The sequence below is a fragment of the Triticum urartu genome, chromosome 4A (assembly GCF_056163025.1).
Source record: "Triticum urartu cultivar PI428250 chromosome 4A, HENAU_Tu73, whole genome shotgun sequence".
Lineage (NCBI taxonomy): Eukaryota > Viridiplantae > Streptophyta > Magnoliopsida > Poales > Poaceae > Triticum > Triticum urartu.
Window position 1 is genome coordinate 262,337,745 of NC_141876.1, and position 17,867 is coordinate 262,355,611.

Here is a 17,867-nt window from a genome sequence, read left to right on the forward strand (position 1 = left end):
GGGCCAAAACCAGGGGGGCCAGCGTGTCGGCTCGACGCACGTGCGTGCCAAACGCACGCTCTGCTCGCGCTCTGGGCGTGCACGGGACGTGCTCGTCGTAATGCCAGGGCCTGCTACAGGGCTTGGGCGAGGCTGGCACTTAACAGACCCAGGTTAGGAGTAACTGGGAGCCTAGTGGACAAGTTGGTTTGATCAAAGGTGCAAGCTCACAGTGCAATGTCAAAATTCATGTCAAAATAGATCATGCCCGTAAGGTGTTTGACAAAATGCCAAGGGCACTTAGGCATTTCTTGGAGTGGTCAAAAACTCCAGATGGTGGTCTCTTTAGATGAATAAGAGGGTGGTAAGGTTGGTTTGTGAAAAGCACAAACTTGTTAGTGCAAGTTTTGCAGAACTTCAAATCTGGACAGGATGTGAATGGCATTATTTCATGAACCAAAAATATGCCAATGGGTGCATGCTCCTGGACTTAGGGGTTTGGTAGGGAGGACTATAAGCAGGAGAAAGCACAAGGTCATTGGAGCAAAAATAAATAGGGTTGTAGTAGAAATCACAAGGCTGGACCAGAATGAAAATGAGGTTGATTCACTCAAATTTTTCAAATAACATCATTGGGTTTTTGCATAAAGTTGAATCATATGATACTACTAACATCCCATAATTTTGGTGGAGGCCAGAAAGAAATATTTAAATGGGTTGTAGTGCAAAATTGCACTCTGGACCAGAGAACAAAAATTGATGCAGAGCTCAACATATTACATGAATAAAAGATATTTTTGTATAAAAGTGATTTAAAAACATCACATGACATCTCCAAATTTTGTTTGGAATTTTAAGTGAATTAATCAAATGGTTGTAGTTCAATTATGGCCATATAACCTTGGAAAACCATTTTTCAAGAAAATAAAGATCAAGCAATTTAATTAGGTAATTAGTTATACTGATAAAAGAAAAGTTTTTCTTGAGAGTTTAAACAAGTCCAATAACATATTTGAAAGGTTTTCCCTTTAGGGAACAACTCAATGATAATAAGAAAGGAAATGTTTCAAAAAAATAAAAAGGGAGTCCAAAAAAATCAAAGTTTTAATTCCTGCCAAATTTTTTTATTTAATAAAACAAGGCCAAAATTTCGGGGTGTCACAACACTACCCCCCTTAAGAAAAATCTCGTCCTCGAGATTTGTTAAAAGCTGTTTTAAGAAAAATTATACGCAATAAAAATGTGGCTACAGTGAGAGGGCAATAAGTGGTGAAAAACCACAGTGTGAATACTGGTGCTGCATGGAAAAATCTACGGTTCGGGACAAAAACATGAGATTTCTACGCTGGATATAAATTTAGAATAACTTCTAAATTTAAATATACGCTGGTCGTACCCGAGAGCACAGTGCTCTCTCTGGCCGACAGGTGGACCCAGGGCCCACTGTCAGCCTCTTCTTCTCCCTCCGGTTCTCTCTTCTTCCTCTCTCCCGCGCGCTCTCCCGCGCTTTCCCCACCGGCGACGCCTAGCGCGTAGGGCATCTAGGCCGTACCGCGATAGTGCGCGGCATGCTAGCTGCCGGCGCAGCGTGCACTCACCTCGCGGGCCAGCGTGCTGTCGGCACTGCTCGCGGATTCGTCTCTGAACACCGGCGATCGGCGACGAGCGGCGTTGGTGGACTTCGCCCACCGTACACCGAGCTCGAGCTATAAAACGGCCGGGGTGCCCCTCTCTTCTTCCTCACACCTGGCCCCACTTCTCCTCCTCCTTCTTCCTCCATTACTGCTTACAAAAGCTCGGGTTAGGCTCTAATGGCGGAGGCGATGCCGGACTGGTTTGCGATCCTGATATGCGGAGGGCTGGCGACACTGCTGGGGCTCTCCATGCTCCTGTGCGCGATGATCCTCGACGATCGTCGCGACGCTGCTGCTCGGGTGTTGGCTCTCCGCGGTGGTGGTGATCACGAGGAGTAGATGGGGTGTGCCAGGTGCTAACTGTTGTTAGGGGGTGATTAGCTGGATGTAACACCGTTGCAAAGTTTTGCAAACAGTGTATGTGTTCGCATGATTATGGTTGTGAGTCTGCTGCCGTGGTGCTGTGTGAAATTAATTAATCCACGTCGTGAGAAGGTGCAGATGTAGCAACTCAGGGAAAAAGAAATCTCACTCCAGGATTTTACGAGGGAAAAACAGTTAATTTAAAGGAGCATAAACCACAAAAAAACTACACACAATAGTAGAAGCCAAATAATTGACTCGTCGTACAAACTCAGGGTATCACGCATAAGTCACACACATAAATAAATGTTGCAATAATGAATACCGCAGCGACGTCTAAAATGGAAACGGTAACTGGACGGGGTTCCTAGAAAACGTCTCTAGTACTGGGATACACTCCTCTTCTATCAGGGGAAGTGGATTGACCAGTCGATGCACGTGTCTCTCCTGGTCGGGCCTTAGTGCTCTGCCGATGGCGATCTGAGGATTTAAATCTGCGAGGCTCTGGAGATAACCCATCACATGTTGGGTTAAACGCTCTTGAGCGATGACGTACTGGACAAGGTTGGCCAGGACTGGGTCTCTCTCAATGCGTCCACCGGGAAAAGATGTCACCCCTCCGGGTGCTGCACGGCTCGGGAAGTAATAATACCCTCGTTCGCTGGCATAGGGTACTGCGAATCGAAGGCGAGCAAGCGCTTCGTATGCAACAGCTTCTATGGCCATATGTGGGGTTGGCATAGATTTCTCCACGAAGGAGACCTCCGTTGGATCTTGGTTTGAGTTTACGGGAGGGATGTGTACTGCTGCCCAATATCTCGAGGTGGAAGGGGTAATTCTCGATTTGAACAGCTCGTACTGGGGTGGCTGGGTAGCGCCCATGGTACTGCAGGTAAAATCCCGCAATATCTTGACAAAACTACCCGGGGTTGCATCTGGTGTTCTCAGATAAATGCTAGGGCTTGGCATGGCTAGGAAATGGTTGTGAGGGTGGTGCACAAGGTGAGAGGTGCTTGGCAAGGTCACGCGGTGGCCCTTTTATAGCACCGGAGCTGGGTCATTTTTACCGAGGTGAATGGTAAAGAAAATTTTCAGCTCTGTCCCAAGGGTCGGGGTCAAGCCACAGATTCACACATTTCACTATAGTGATGTGTTACTGTGGGGTTGACGGGGTGATTTTTGGTAACTGTGTCCGGGATAGAAATCTTATACTGCATACTGGCGTATCCAGGCAAGGCTACTATTAAAACAGAGGCACGACAACAGGCGGCATTTAATTACAAGGCCACACGATTACAAAGCGAGGGTACACTGGGACTCGATACGACTCGGGTGACTTAGTCTACCTCGTTTACATCCAAGCGGGCGTGCCTTGAGGCTCCTCCACGGGTCTCGTCGTCGGAATTAGCTGGAGTGGGTTGAGGGGCTGCAGGCTCGGGGTAGCGATGAGGACCATCTCGGGGATTGTTGGCCACAATCCCGTTGGAGTGTGATCCCAATATGCGACGAAGCACCTCTGGGGTTATCGCAGCACCTTGGCCGATGGCTGGGGCAGGCCTTAGGGACTCGATCGGGTGTCCAAACAGCACGGCTGGGTTGTCGGCGTTGGGCTCGTTCTCTTCTCTCGCCGGGGCTCGACGAACCAGCTCTCCACGAGCTGCGATTAGATCAATAGTGATTTGATCGCACAGTTCTTCTAGTGCACTTACATAGCGCACTAGGTGCAACAATGCAGGATCTGTCTCGTGATCTCCGTTGGCAACTTGGGGTGGTCTACCATACCCTTCACGCCTAGGGTAGTAGTGGAACGAGCGACAGTTAACTCTGGGCGACAAGTGCCGGAGATGAACTATAGCCTCTCGAGCAGCTAGTTGGATGGCTTGAGGTTCAAAGGAAGTTGTCCTTCCGGTGAACCTGTAGGGGCGCTCGGGCTCTAGACCCCTACCGTAGATGTGTACAGTGGCCCAGAATTGACGGTTCTCACCGCTCATGGGTCCTTGGTACACAACATATTCTGGGGGCTCTTCTAACGCATAGGCACGACGGGTGAGGTTTGCGAGTATGGTCACAAAGCCTCCAAGGTTGGTTGCCGTGGTCTCATTGTGCACGACATGGCCAGGCATTGTAGCTTGGTTTGGGGTAGAGGCTGTGCTGTGCTGTGTTGGGGCTAGCGTGCCCCTTTTTATAGGAAAAGGGGACGGAGTCTTCCTTCGCACGCTTGCGAGAAAGGACTATTTAGGATTCGATCACTGGCGCATGAGCGACAGGTTAGGTTGATAGGTTGGGCACCGACTGCCAAAAGGTGTTGGGTCACTGCGTGGCTATCTTGCACGAGAAGCTTGGCTGGGGTTTGGTTATGGTTTGGTGGGTTGGTTTGCCTAAGTTTATAGACCCGGCTAAGATAGGATTAGCCAATGGTCAGCCTGGCTCTGATACCAAGTCTGTCACGACCGGGTTTTCCGGGTATAAATTTCCAGAAAAAGACCGTCGTGCTCATCAGCCCCAGGATTACTGTTAGTTGATGAGGCTCCAACTTGATACAGAAATTCCAAGAAAAATACAAAATATGTGGTACAAGACCATTCTGGCCTGTGAGTACAACAATTGGGTTTCTAGTGGTCGATGGCGGAAGCGGTTTGTGAGACATCAGTGTCTATGGGACTCCATTTCCCACAGGAACAGCTGACCAGGTTAACTCCTATCTTCGCGAGGCTGCTATCACCGTTGCTTAGGTCCCGAGGCTGGCATCGCCACGCTCCTCTCCAAGCAAGCAATCTGGCCAAGACAATAGCCAGGGACAAGCTAGTGAGTACTTTGAATGTACTCGCAAACATTAAGAACACAGGTATAATATAATTGATAATCATGCACTGAAAAAATTCTATGATCACATCGTCAGTCATAAATAAAACATCTTTTATGCATGCAAGCAGGTTGTTTATATGCAACATGAATAAGCAGTAATGGAGTGGGAATAAAATGCCGCAGTCGGGCGTCTGAGCGACACCACATAAAGGGCTTTAAAAGAAATGCCACAGTCGGGCGTCTGAGCGACACCACATAAAGGGCTTTAAAAGAAATGCCACAGTCGGGCGTCTGAGCGACACCACATAAAGGGCTTTAAAAGAAATGCCACAGTCGGTCGTCTGAGCGACACCACATAAAGGGCTTATAAAATAAATAAATAACAAGCAATGCCATAGTCGGGCGTCTCAGCGACACCACATAAAGGGCTTATAAAATAAATAATCACAATGAATATCCAGGAGGTAGAACCGTCCCAGGGATACTCAATAATACAAATAATGCAACGGGTTAGTCCATCACAAAATAATAATCATGGTCCTCACAAGTAACCAGTCGGTATCCAAGTTTGGTTTAACAATATCTCCTCCGAAGACCGACACTAAGACCAACCCTTGACCCATCCCAGACTGTAATCCTTAACCATGGACACGGCTATTCGGATAGGTTTAATCTCTGCAGAGGGTGTACTCTTTACCCACGAGTAACGGATTCCTTTAGTCCATCGGGACTAATTCCGTCCACGGCCTTTTAGTTGAAAACACGCCTAACTTGCACACACCAGCTTAACTCATCGGTGTCTGGAATCACCCACGACACTTGTTAAGCAAAACTCTAAGTGGAGAGGCTACAACCTCGCGTAGCATGGGATCAAATTTATATGGCGCGCTCTAAGGGGTGGCCTCCCCTCTCGGTCCCAACCGGAAACACCCATGCCCCCGGACCAGGTGGCCTGCCTACCAGCTACAACCAGTATCTTCCACCATGGCCTCTCTGTATGGTGTGTGCTTGAAAGGGGTTGACGACTTACTGAACCATACCCTACCTGCGGCAGGGACAAGTGGTAGTACATAGCAAGTATGGGGGTTACTGGAACAAGACTCGATCTACGGTCGACTCAGGAGGTTTATAAATTCCCTGCATGACATGTATAACAAAAATATTTCAACCAACAAAATCATCACCCATTGTACCTTACCATGCCATACCGGACATAACCGTCTCGACGGAGACCGGCGACAAGCTCACGCCTACCCAAGGCAGAGGCTTTCCCAGATTTCCTTTCCGGCATGCATGCAAGGCACATGAGAATGATTTCCATCACAAGTGTATTCATTTCCAACAGCAACGAATTCAATAATATGCATTTATGCAACTGATCGTATCACCACATAAAATAACGAGTTCTCCGAAATAGGGTGGTGTTATAATTGTGTCAAACAATGCATGCAAAATATTATGCCAGGGTTCAGAATGCTTGCCTTTAAGTTGTGGAGGGGTGAGGTGCTCTCCAAAACTTTTGAAAGTTTCTTCTCTCTCTCCCAAATCCTATTTTAAAATATATTTGAATTAACACACATTTCAAAAACAGTACAAAAAAGTTGTTTGGAAAATTTTCAAATAAATCTTAAAATAAACTAGACAAAATTTGAGGAAGGTAGGAAAAAGAATCAACTCATTTGGAGTTATAATTAAAAAGTTATAGCCAGTCAAAGATTTGGTAAAAATCTGTTTTGAATAAAAATCAGAAAAAGAAAACGGTTCAACAAGATTACGCTTTCGGGCAGAGAAAACGTACTACGGGTTTTACGCCTCCACTTATCCAGCGTGGACCGCGCGGGGAGTCACTGACAGTGGGTCCAGGGGGCCCACTAGTCAGGTTTGACTAGTCCACACTCCCCCCTCTTCTCTGCCCGAGCAGAGGCGGGACATCCGGCGATCGTCGCCGGTGAACGGCGGTTCTTCGCGGGCATCTGAATGCAGGGATGGATCCGCCACTCCTAGGCGGTCCTCCCGGTGGTTGTAGGGTCGTTGGGGGTGGAGGGAACTGCCGGCGGCGAGCTTCTCGGCGGAGGTGGCCTCGGGAGCAAAGTGCTTTTGGGGCTGCGGTGGCTCCCGATCAAAATCGAGCAGGGGGAAGTGTTCGCGGGAGGAAGAGAAGGCTCCTGGTGGAGAGAGTGGAGAGGGGGAGGTACTAGAGGGGCCGGAATGGCCGGGGAGGTGGCGGCGGCAGGAGTTGCCAGAGACGGGGAAGAAAACCTCCCTGGGTCGAATGCGAGCTAGGGGAGCGCCATTGGGGTGGCTTGAGGTCGCCTGAGTGCTCGGACGAGCTCGGGGGCCTCCTTTTATAGCGCGACGAGGTCGGTTCCGCGGCGGTGGATGAGGATGCCGGCGACCGGCGTTCTGTAGCTTGCAGGGCGACGTGGCGGGGCTGGGGATGGCGGCAGGAGCTAGCGGACGAGCGGGCACGGTTCCAGGGGCGAGCTGGCGAGCGGGAGAGGCTCGGGCGGCGCCGACCTGAGCAGGGGCTGTCGGGCGGCCGTGGCGGCTAGCTCCTGGCTTGCCGGAGCCGTGGTGAGGGGCTCTTGGCGCGTTGCGGTGAGAAGGGGAGCGTGTGGCGTGGTGCTGCAGAGCGGGCCAAAACCAGGGGGGCCAGCGTGTCGGCTCGGCGCACGTGCGTGCCAAACGCATGCTCTGCTCGCGCTCTGGGCGTGCACGGGACGTGCTCGTCGTAATGCCAGGGCCTGCTACAGGGCTTGGGTGAGGCTGGCACTTAACAGACCCAGGTTAGGAGTAACTGGGAGCCTAGTGGACAAGTTGGTTTGATCAAAGGTGCAAGCTCACAGTGCAATGTCAAAATTCATGTCAAAATAGATCATGCCCGTAAGGTGTTTGACAAAATGCCAAGGGCACTTAGGCATTTCTTGGAGTGGTCAAAAACTCCAGATGGTGGTCTCTTTAGATGAATAAGAGGGTGGTAAGGTTGGTTTGTGAAAAGCACAAACTTGTTAGTGCAAGTTTTGCAGAACTTCAAATCTGGACAGGATGTGAATGGCATTATTTCATGAACCAAAAATATGCCAATGGGTGCATGCTCCTGGACTTAGGGGTTTGGTAGGGAGGACTATAAGCAGGAGAAAGCACAAGGTCATTGGAGCAAAAATAAATAGGGTTGTAGTAGAAATCACAAGGCTGGACCAGAATGAAAATGAGGTTGATTCACTCAAATTTTTCAAATAACATCACTGGGTTTTTGCATAAAGTTGAATCATATGATACTACTAACATCCCATAATTTTGGTGGAGGCCAGAAAGAAATATTTAAATGGGTTGTAGTGCAAAATTGCACTCTGGACCAGAGAAGAAAAATTGATGCAGAGCTCAACATATTACATGAATAAAAGATATTTTTGTATAAAAGTGATTTAAAAACATCACATGACATCTCCAAATTTTGGTTGGAATTTTAAGTGAATTAATCAAATGGTTGTAGTTCAATTATGGCCATATAACCTTAGAAAACCATTTTTCAAGAAAATAAAGATCAAGCAATTTAATTAGGTAATTAGTTATACTGATAAAAGAAAAGTTTTTCTTGAGAGTTTAAACAAGTCCAATAACATATTTGAAAGGTCTTCCCTTTAGGGAACAACTCAATGATAATAAGAAAGGAAATGTTTCAAAAAAATAAAAAGGGAGTCCAAAAAAATCAAAGTTTTAATTCCTGGCAAAATTTTTTATTTAATAAAACAAGGCCAAAATTTTGGGGTGTCACAGGCTTTGACCGTGTAAAGGGGAGTTTTGTGTTTGAGTTATGAGAATATACAAAAAAGCGTGCGAGTTGTGGATGACCACATCGTGTGTATTACCTGTGATTTCGCATCGTGAAAATTTACTAGCGATGGAGGATTGATCATTGCATCGACGCCTATGTGCTGATCCAATGGGATCATTATTTTTGTTCGTGTATTTTCATACACGGGTGAAAGTTATTCTTGGAGGTTGCGAGAAAGAACTGTTGATCAAGCATCGCCATGAAAGATTGGGCCGTCTACACGCACGAATTAGCGTCTTGCTAGTTTGTGCCTCATCAACTAGTATTCAGAGCAAAGGTTAGTCATGGTGATTCAGTTTGCAATATCATCTATGGAGGCAAGAATCAACATATTGAGCAAGAACATATTGATGGAGGAGGAAGGCATCGGCGAGGTTGTTCTCTTTCACACTCATTGCATCGTGAAGGAGCTGTGTGTTAATTTAATGATTGGTGAAGGTTCTGCAGTCAACATGGTGAGCATCAAGGTGGTGGCAAAATTGGGGCTGAATATGGCGCCTCTTGGAAGATCGTACACGCTGAAATGGTACAAAGGTGAAATCAAAATTACGCATCGGATTTTGCTAATTTTTTAATTAGGAAAATACTGTTGTGCGGAATTTTTTTACGTTTGTCCTGTGCCTATGGTGTCATGCCATCTACGAGGAAACCCATGGTGCAAGCGCGTTGGGGCTGTTCGCGATGCTAAGAAAAATGGTTATTCTCTGTCATGGAAGGGCCAGCGAATTTGTTGTATTCCCATGCCAACGGATGTGTTTGCCGTAGATTGGAAAAATCATTTGCGGAGAAGAAGAGAAGAACTACAAGAAATAAAAGAAGTGGATGCACCGGTGAAGGGTCTGAATCTTTTGGTGGAGAAGGTAAAAGATGATGGTGTTGCAAAGGGACAACGATGGAGTGTTTTCAAAACCCAGTGCGTGATCAAGCGACGTGCATGCAAGATGATAATTGATGGTGGGAGCTTTACAAATGCCATCAACAAAGATCTTGTGTAGGCTTTGGGTTTGTCCATGTGGCAGCACCCACAACTGCACCATGTGGAGTGGATATAAAATCATGGAAAATGAAAGATTACACATAAGGTACGTGTTCCATTTGCTGTTGGAGATTACATTGACAAGGTGGATTGTGATGTCTTACCGATGGATTCTTGTCAGTTGCTACTGGGAAGACCATTGCAGTTCGATCATGATGCAGTGCATGCTGGAAGATCGAACACATACACTTTCATGCATCATGGGAGGAAACATGTGCTAAAGCCAATGGTAGACAATGCACTCACTAGAGAGCAGCACGTTCCGGAGAAGCAGGTCATGTTGGATATTGACTCGAAACTGAGGACGGTTTCTCTTGAAGGGAGGGAGGATGACACAACCACTATGACATCCTGTGTGTCGTCAATTTTTTTCGTATTCAAACTGAATCAATTATGAAAGATGGAGACAATGTAATTACATGCATGGTTAGTCATGTTCAGAATTGTGTTATGGCTCGACAACAAAAATAGGCAGTGGACTCGGATAAATTACATAGAGGGAAATATGAAGAGTACACATGATTTGTGGGCCAGAGATTGTCGAGTCAAATTGAAACAAATGTGTTGTGCTTGCTAGACGTCAAGATCAAAAGAAAAATACATGTGCCGAGAGAAAATGTGGTGCAAGGTTAAATCAAGAGTTTTAATTGGTTTAACATGTAAGAGAGGAGTGTTTACATGCATGCATCCAACAATCAGTTGATTAGCCAGGAGGAGCCACAACCGGCTAATATAATTCCCAACTTTCATACTCCTCCATGTATAGTTTTTGTAGGTTCAATTCCAATCGGAAGTAGTACTTGATTATTAGCCTTAGTTGGTATGTGTGTTACAAGAAGTCTTGGAGGGCATGACTTTTCATCATATATGAAACAGAAATAATGTAGATCTTGTGCGTTAGTTTTAGTAGGTACGATTTAGTTTTCCTTTCTTCTTATCTACAGAGCAGGCTGGCGTGTGTTTGTGCCATATAAAAGGCAAATTCTTCGTCCATGTAAAGGGGAGTTTTTGTGTTTGAGTTATGAGAATATATAGAAAACATCCAAGTTGTGGACGACCACATCATGTGTATTATCTGTTGTCGCGGGATGACACGATCACCTATGGGGCCACGAGCCCATTTTGTGGTTCGGCAAGGGGGAGATCACATTGCACAAAGAGCGGAAGCCGTGGGAGCAGCACGACAACAATGACACAGATGATTTTTACCCAGGTTCGGGCCATCATGAGGCGTAAAACCCTACTCCTGCTTTGGTGGATTGAGTGGAAGAACACAACGGCCCGTGATGCTCGAACCTGACAAGGTTGCCTGAGGATGAGCGGCTACGCGCATACAAGTGTGAGGGGTCCCCATCCTCCTCTAGGTTGCCTTGGGCCTCCTTTTATAGCTCATGGGGTAACCACAGTGACAAAACAGTCTTTATCTAATGATATAAGCTAACAATGCTATCATACGTAACTCTGGTAGTTAGGACAAATTGCATTAAATGCACTACTAGGTGTCATGCTGAGGATGCAGCCCGGCAAGCCTGCTGTGCCGCTTAATCGTCTTCTGCTTATCTGCTTGACATGCCTCTGGATGGGTGTCATGTGAGGGTAATCTATCTTCCAATGGGCTGCCACGTGCTTAGTGGAAGCCACTTAATCACTTGGGGGCTCGACACCACACTGATAACTGTTTTGCGTCGCCGTGATGTGGAGCGGTAGAGCGGTGGTGCCTTAGTGGAGAGATTGGTCCTTGGCGGACCCGGCAAGCCTACTGGGGGAATCTTGGACTTGTCCTTGGGGCAGCCTCGACCCGGCCAGGCTCTCCTGCCCGGCAAGGGAGGCCTTCTCAAGTTGTTGCTTTGCTGTCTTGTTTGTCTTGGTCTTCTTGATCCGCTCTTTGATCTCACAAAGAGCTGCTTCTCTGGCTTGGTTTGGCTTTTGTAGGTTGGTGCTGGATATAGGGTGCCAACATGCGTGTGTATAAGTCTGGGCAACAAACATGAACGTTCGTTGCACCAACATCTGTGATTTCCCATCATGGAAAGATACTAGCAACGGAGGATTGATCATTGCATCGATGCCTATGTGCTGATCCAAGGGGATCATTTTTTTTGTTCGTGTATTTTCGTACATGGGTGAAAGTTATTCTTGGAGGTTGGGAGAAGGAACTATTGATCAAGCATCGCCGTGAACAATCAGGCCATTTACACGCATGAATTAGCGTCTTGCTAGTTTGTGCCTCAACATAGGCCACCCAAACCATGACCACACCATGTCATAGCTGGCCCATGCTCGCATTTTAGCGGACTTTTTTGCCGGCTTTCGTGGAACTTTGTTGCTGCAGCCGGTGGGAGAGAATCTATGGCCGCCGCCGACACCCATTGACTCCAACCCCTTAAGGTAGGCGCTGCATAGCCATAGTGAAAGTGTGTTCCTAGGTGAGGAAATTCCTAAGTCACGAACAACTAGCAGCGGAATAAGTACTCAGATGCAAGAATAACAGAGTAGTAGCACAGTCATCATGATGAAATGAAAGCAAGCATAGAGTACACAAAGCGTATAAGCAGGATAGGCAGGCTGTGGACAAAGTGACTGAAGAATTAGGACTGAGGAAATTGAGGAAGTCTTCAGTCAAAGTCTTCACACAGTAACGATCAAGTTCATCAACACATGAATGAGGAAATTAAAGGGTTGAGGAAATAGAACCAGTAGCTTGGTGAAGACGATGATTTGGTAGACCATTTCCAACTGCTGTGACAGTTGTATGTGTGGTTGGAGCGACTAGGTATTTAAACCTGAGGACACACAGTCCTCACCATATTCTCCTTGAGCTAAGGTCACACAGACCTCACCCAATCACTCGTGGTAAGTCTTTAGGTGACTTCCAAACCTTCAGAGGCTTGGTCACTCAGTGATCCACAATTTCCTCTTGGATGCTCTAGACCATGACGCCTAACCGTCTGGAGGATGCACAGTCCTCAAAGGTAACAAGCATCAGTTCCACATAGGAACAATCTCTTCAGTGATGCTCAATCACTTTGGGTTTGTAGGTGTTTGGGTTTGGGTTTTTCCTCACTTGATGATTTTCTCTCAAAGTCCTTCGAGGATGGGATGCTCTCAATGACAAGTGCCAGTTTCTCTCCGAGCAGCCAACCTACTAGTGGTTGTAGCGGGTGGCTATTTATAGCCTAGGGAGCAACCCGACATGATAAGACATAAATGCCCTTCAATGATATGACCGTTAGGTGGGTAGATATTTTGGGACAGCTGGCGCATAGCACATCAACAGTCGGATATTTGAGTATCAAATTCCTCAGGGCTATCATGTTCCTCACCTGTAGGCAATCCGCACTGGCGAATCCCTACCTCCTCAGTCAGAACAAATTCCTCAGAGACCAGAAGATCTTCGTCTTCGTCACTAAAGAAATTGACTGAACCATATGAGATTTCCAATGGCTTCACTCTCGAAAGGATTGGGTAGGTGTAGGATTTTAAGATGAGCATCACTGGGAAACTTTTTCTTAGTTTTATCTCGACCTCCTTTAATAGTACGGTGTTTCCTATGACTCAAGAAAGAGAAAATGAAACTACAAAAACAAAAGTCTTCACGCTTCATAATCCTCGCATGAATACCAAGTCTTCAAGGTCGCACCAATTTCTTCACTTTCAAAGTCTTCAAGAAAACCAAAGTCGTCAGCTGAAGACATTCATTTTAAGGATCGACTTTCATCGTAAATATCAAACTCCTCTAGACTTATAGACCTATGTACACTCACAAACACATTAGTCCATTAACCTAGAAGTCTTCAATACACCAAAATCACTAAGGGGCACTAGATGCACTTATAATCTCCCCCTTTTTGGTGAGTGATGACAATATAGGTTAAGTTTTCAATGGGGATAAACATATGAAGTGTAAATACTAATATTGAGGAGTTTGATTGCAAGATATAGAAGAACTCCCCTAAAGATGTGCATATGTGAGGAATTTGCTTTGAATAGAAAATTAACATTGTTGAGTAGAATCATGGAGATCTCCCCCTATATCTTGTAATTCATACACACATTTAACATATGATATGAGAATTCAAAATGCATGATGAAATATGGTGTCTGATGAAATTCAGCATGCGTGCATTAATGTACTTGAGGAAATAGCATGCAGAAAACAGAGCAAAAGTATCAGACCACCATAGGACTTAAGTTTACAACTCGATCAACAAACACTTCAGAAGGGCGATAGTTGTAACTTAACCAAAACAAATGCCCATATATATAGAGGCCCACTTGAAGACTAAATCAAATTTGTCCCCCTTTGTCATCAAATGACCAAAAGGGCCTAAAAGTGAGGACTAACGCCCCTAAAGAATATCATCATGATGTCGATGGAGGAGCGCCAGCGTTGTTGGGGTCGTCCATTGGAGTAGGGCTTGGCGCGGTGTCGTTCAAATCTTTAGCTTCATCTGTCTCACGTGATGAGGAATATGAGCTGGCAACAAGTGAGGAACTTTGACCTTCTTGAATTTCTTCGATGGTGGCTATGACCAGTCAAAGTCCTGTTGGAAGCCCATCAGTTTGAGATCTTCATCACCGTAGAGCTGAGACAATACGGCCCAAGTGCGATCAAAGACTTCATGCAAGTAGTAATGATTCTTCTTCATAGTCTTTTGCGTGATCGTCATATTCTGAAGAATTGAACCAAAGTGACATTTAACCCACTTGTGGTTGCGATCGACCTTCTGATGAAGACTGAGGAGAAGCTCACGATCAGTCATCACACATGGAGCAGTGGCTTAAGGATATTGCTTTGAAGCATTTGCGGCAGTATCATGCATGGAATATGATGCAGCCCTGCGTAACTGTCCATCCAATGAATGAGTGCCTTCATCAATGACAGCCACCTTACCCTTCTCATCAGCTGAGGAGGTAGTCCGTTTGAGGACTTCAATTGGCGGCAAGTAGCTGAGATGATTGTGACAATCATCCTTGTAATGAATGAAGACCTTGATATGATGAATCTCATAATCCAGGGAGCGTAAGGCTTCAACTCAAAAGGTGATAGAGCAGCATTGGCCAAAGTCCTCATGAAGAAATAATGGTAGTTGATAGGAATACCGTGGATGATATTGAACAACAGATTCTTCATGATGCCAACAACCTCTTCTTCATCAGAGTTGTGGCCCTTGATCGACTGAGGGTTTTGGTCAATATGCGATATATAGTCCTTGGCACAGAGAGAAATTCCTTAACGAGGAATGTGGTCCTTGGAGCTTGGCCAGGCTTCAGAGGCTTCATTAGCACTTGCATCAGATGATTTGATAGTTCAGGTTCAGCATAGATGAGCCTTGCACCTTCAGTGGGAGGACTGACTGGGACGGCGTGAAGCAATGCAGAGGCCGGAGCTTTGTAATGAGTGTTTTCGGTCATCCTGTCTGTTGGGGAACGCAGTATTTCAAATTTTTTACCTACGATAACACAAGATCTATCTAGGAGATGCATAGCAACGAGAGGGGAGAGTGTGTCTACGTACCCTCATAGACCGAAAGCAGAAGCGTTGAGTAACACGGTTGATGTAGTTGAACATCTTCGCGATCCAATCGATCAAGTACCGAACACAAGACACCTCCGCGATCTGCGCATGTTCATCTTGGTGACGTACCTCGAACTCTTGATCCAGTTGAGGCCGAGGGAGAGTTTCGTCAGCACGACGGCATGGTGACAGTGATGATGAAGTTACCGATGCAGGGCTTCGCCTAAGCACTACGACAATATGACCGAGGTGTAAAACTGTGGAGGGGGGCACCGCACATGGCTAACGATCAACTTGTGTGTCTATGGGGTGCCCCTCCCCCGTATACAAAGGAGGGGAGGAGGAGGCCGGCCAGCCCTAGAGGGCGCACCCAAGGGGGGAGTCCTACTCCTAGTAGGAATCGGCTCCCCCTTTCCTAATCCAAGTAGGAGAAAAAGGAAGGAGAGGGAGAGGGAGAGGGAAAGAGGGGCCGCGCCACCCTCCCCTAGTCCTATTCAGACCCCCCTTGGGGGGAGGGAACCTTTGGGCTGCTTCCCTCTCTCTCCCCTAAGGCCCACTAAGCCCATTACTTCCCCCCCCGGGGGGGGGGGGGGGTGTTCCGGTAACCCCTCCGCCACTCCGGTTTTATCCGAAACTATCCAAAACACTTCCGGTGTCCGAATAACATGGTCCAATATATCAATTTTATGTCTCAACCATTTTGTGACTCCTTGTCATGTCCGTGATGTCATCCGGAACACTGAACAACCTTCGGTACATCAAATCACATAACTCATAATACAAATCATCATCGAACATTAAGCGTGCGGACCCTACGGGTTCGAGAACAATGTAGACATGACCGAGACACGTCTCCGGTCAATAACCAATAGCGGAACCTAGATGCTCATATTGATTCCTACGTATTCTACGAAGCCCTTTATCGGTCAAACTGCATAACAACATACGTTGTTCCCTTTGTCATCGGTATGTTACTTGCCCGAGATTCGATCGTCGGTATCATCATACCTAGTTCAATCTCGTTACCGGCAAGTCTCTTTACTCGTTCCGTAATGCATCATCCGGCAAGTAACCCATTAGTCACTTTGATTGCAAGGGTTATAGTGATGAGCACTACTGGGAGGGCCCAGAGATACCTCTCCGAAACACGGAGTGACAAATCCTATTCTCAATCTATGCCAACTCAACAAACACCATCAGAGACACCTGTAGAGCATCTTTATAATCACACAGGTACGTTGTGACATTTGATAGCACACTAAGTGTTCCTCCGGTATTCGGGAGTTTCATAATCTCATAGTCATAGGAACATGTATAAGTTATGAAGAAAGCAATAGCAATAAACTAAACGGTCATAGTGCTAAGCTAACGGATGGGTCTTGTCCATCACATCATTTTCTAATGATGTGAGCTCGTTCATCAAGTGACAACACATGTATATGGCTAGGAAACTTAACCATCTCGTTCATCATTAGCTTCCTCACTAATTGGTGTAGGACTCACTGGAACTGATTTCTGTGATGAACTACTTTCCAATAAGGGAGAAGGTACATTTACCTCATCAAGTTCTACTTTCCTCCCACTCACTTCTTTCGAGAGAAACTCCTTCTCTAGAAAGGATCTATTCTTAGCAAGGAATATATTGCCTTCGGATCTGTGATAGAAGGTGTACCCAACAGTCTCCTTTGGGTATCCTATGAAGACACATTTCTCCTATTTGGGTTCGAGCATATCAGGTTGAAGCGTTTTCACATAAGCATCACAACCCCAAAGTTTAAGAAACGACAACTTGGTTTTTTTTCCAAACCACAGTTCATATGGTGTCGTCTCAACGGATTTCGATGGTGCCCTATTTAACATGAATGTAACCTCAAAACGATAGCGGTAAATCAGTAAGAGACATAATAGATCGCACCATATCTAATAAAGTGCGGCTACGACGGACACACCATTACACTATGGTGTTCCAGGTGGCGTGAGTTGCGAAACTATTCTGTGTTGTTTCAAATGAAGATCAAACTCATAACTCAAATATTCATCTCCACGATCAGATCGTAGAAACTTAATTTTCTTGTTACAATGATTTTCCACTTCACTCTGAAATTCTCTGAACTTTTCAAATGTTTCATAGTTTTGTTTCATCAAGTAGATATACCCATATCTGCTCAAATCATCTGTGATGGTCGGAAAATAACGATACCCGCTGCGAGCATCAATAGTCATCGGACCGCATACATTAGTATGTATTATTTACAATAAGTCTGTTGCTCGTTCCATTGTTCCGGAGAATGGAGTCTTAGTCATCTTGCTCATGAGGCATGGTTCGCAAGCATCAAGTGATTCATAATCAAGTGATTCCAAAAGCCCATCAGCATGGAGTTTCTTCATGCGCTTTACACCAATATGACCTAAACGACCATGCCACAAATAAGTTGCACTATAATTATTAAACTTATATCTTTTGGCTTCAATACTATGAATATGTGTATCACTACTATCGAGATTCAATAAAAATAGACCACTCATCAAGGGTGAATGACCATCAAAGATATTACTCATATAAATAGAACAACCATTATTCTCTGATTTATATGAATAACCATCTCGCATCAAACAAGATCTAGATATAATGTTCATACTTAACGCTGGCACAAAATAACAATTATTCAGGTCTAAAACTAATCCCAAAGGTAGATG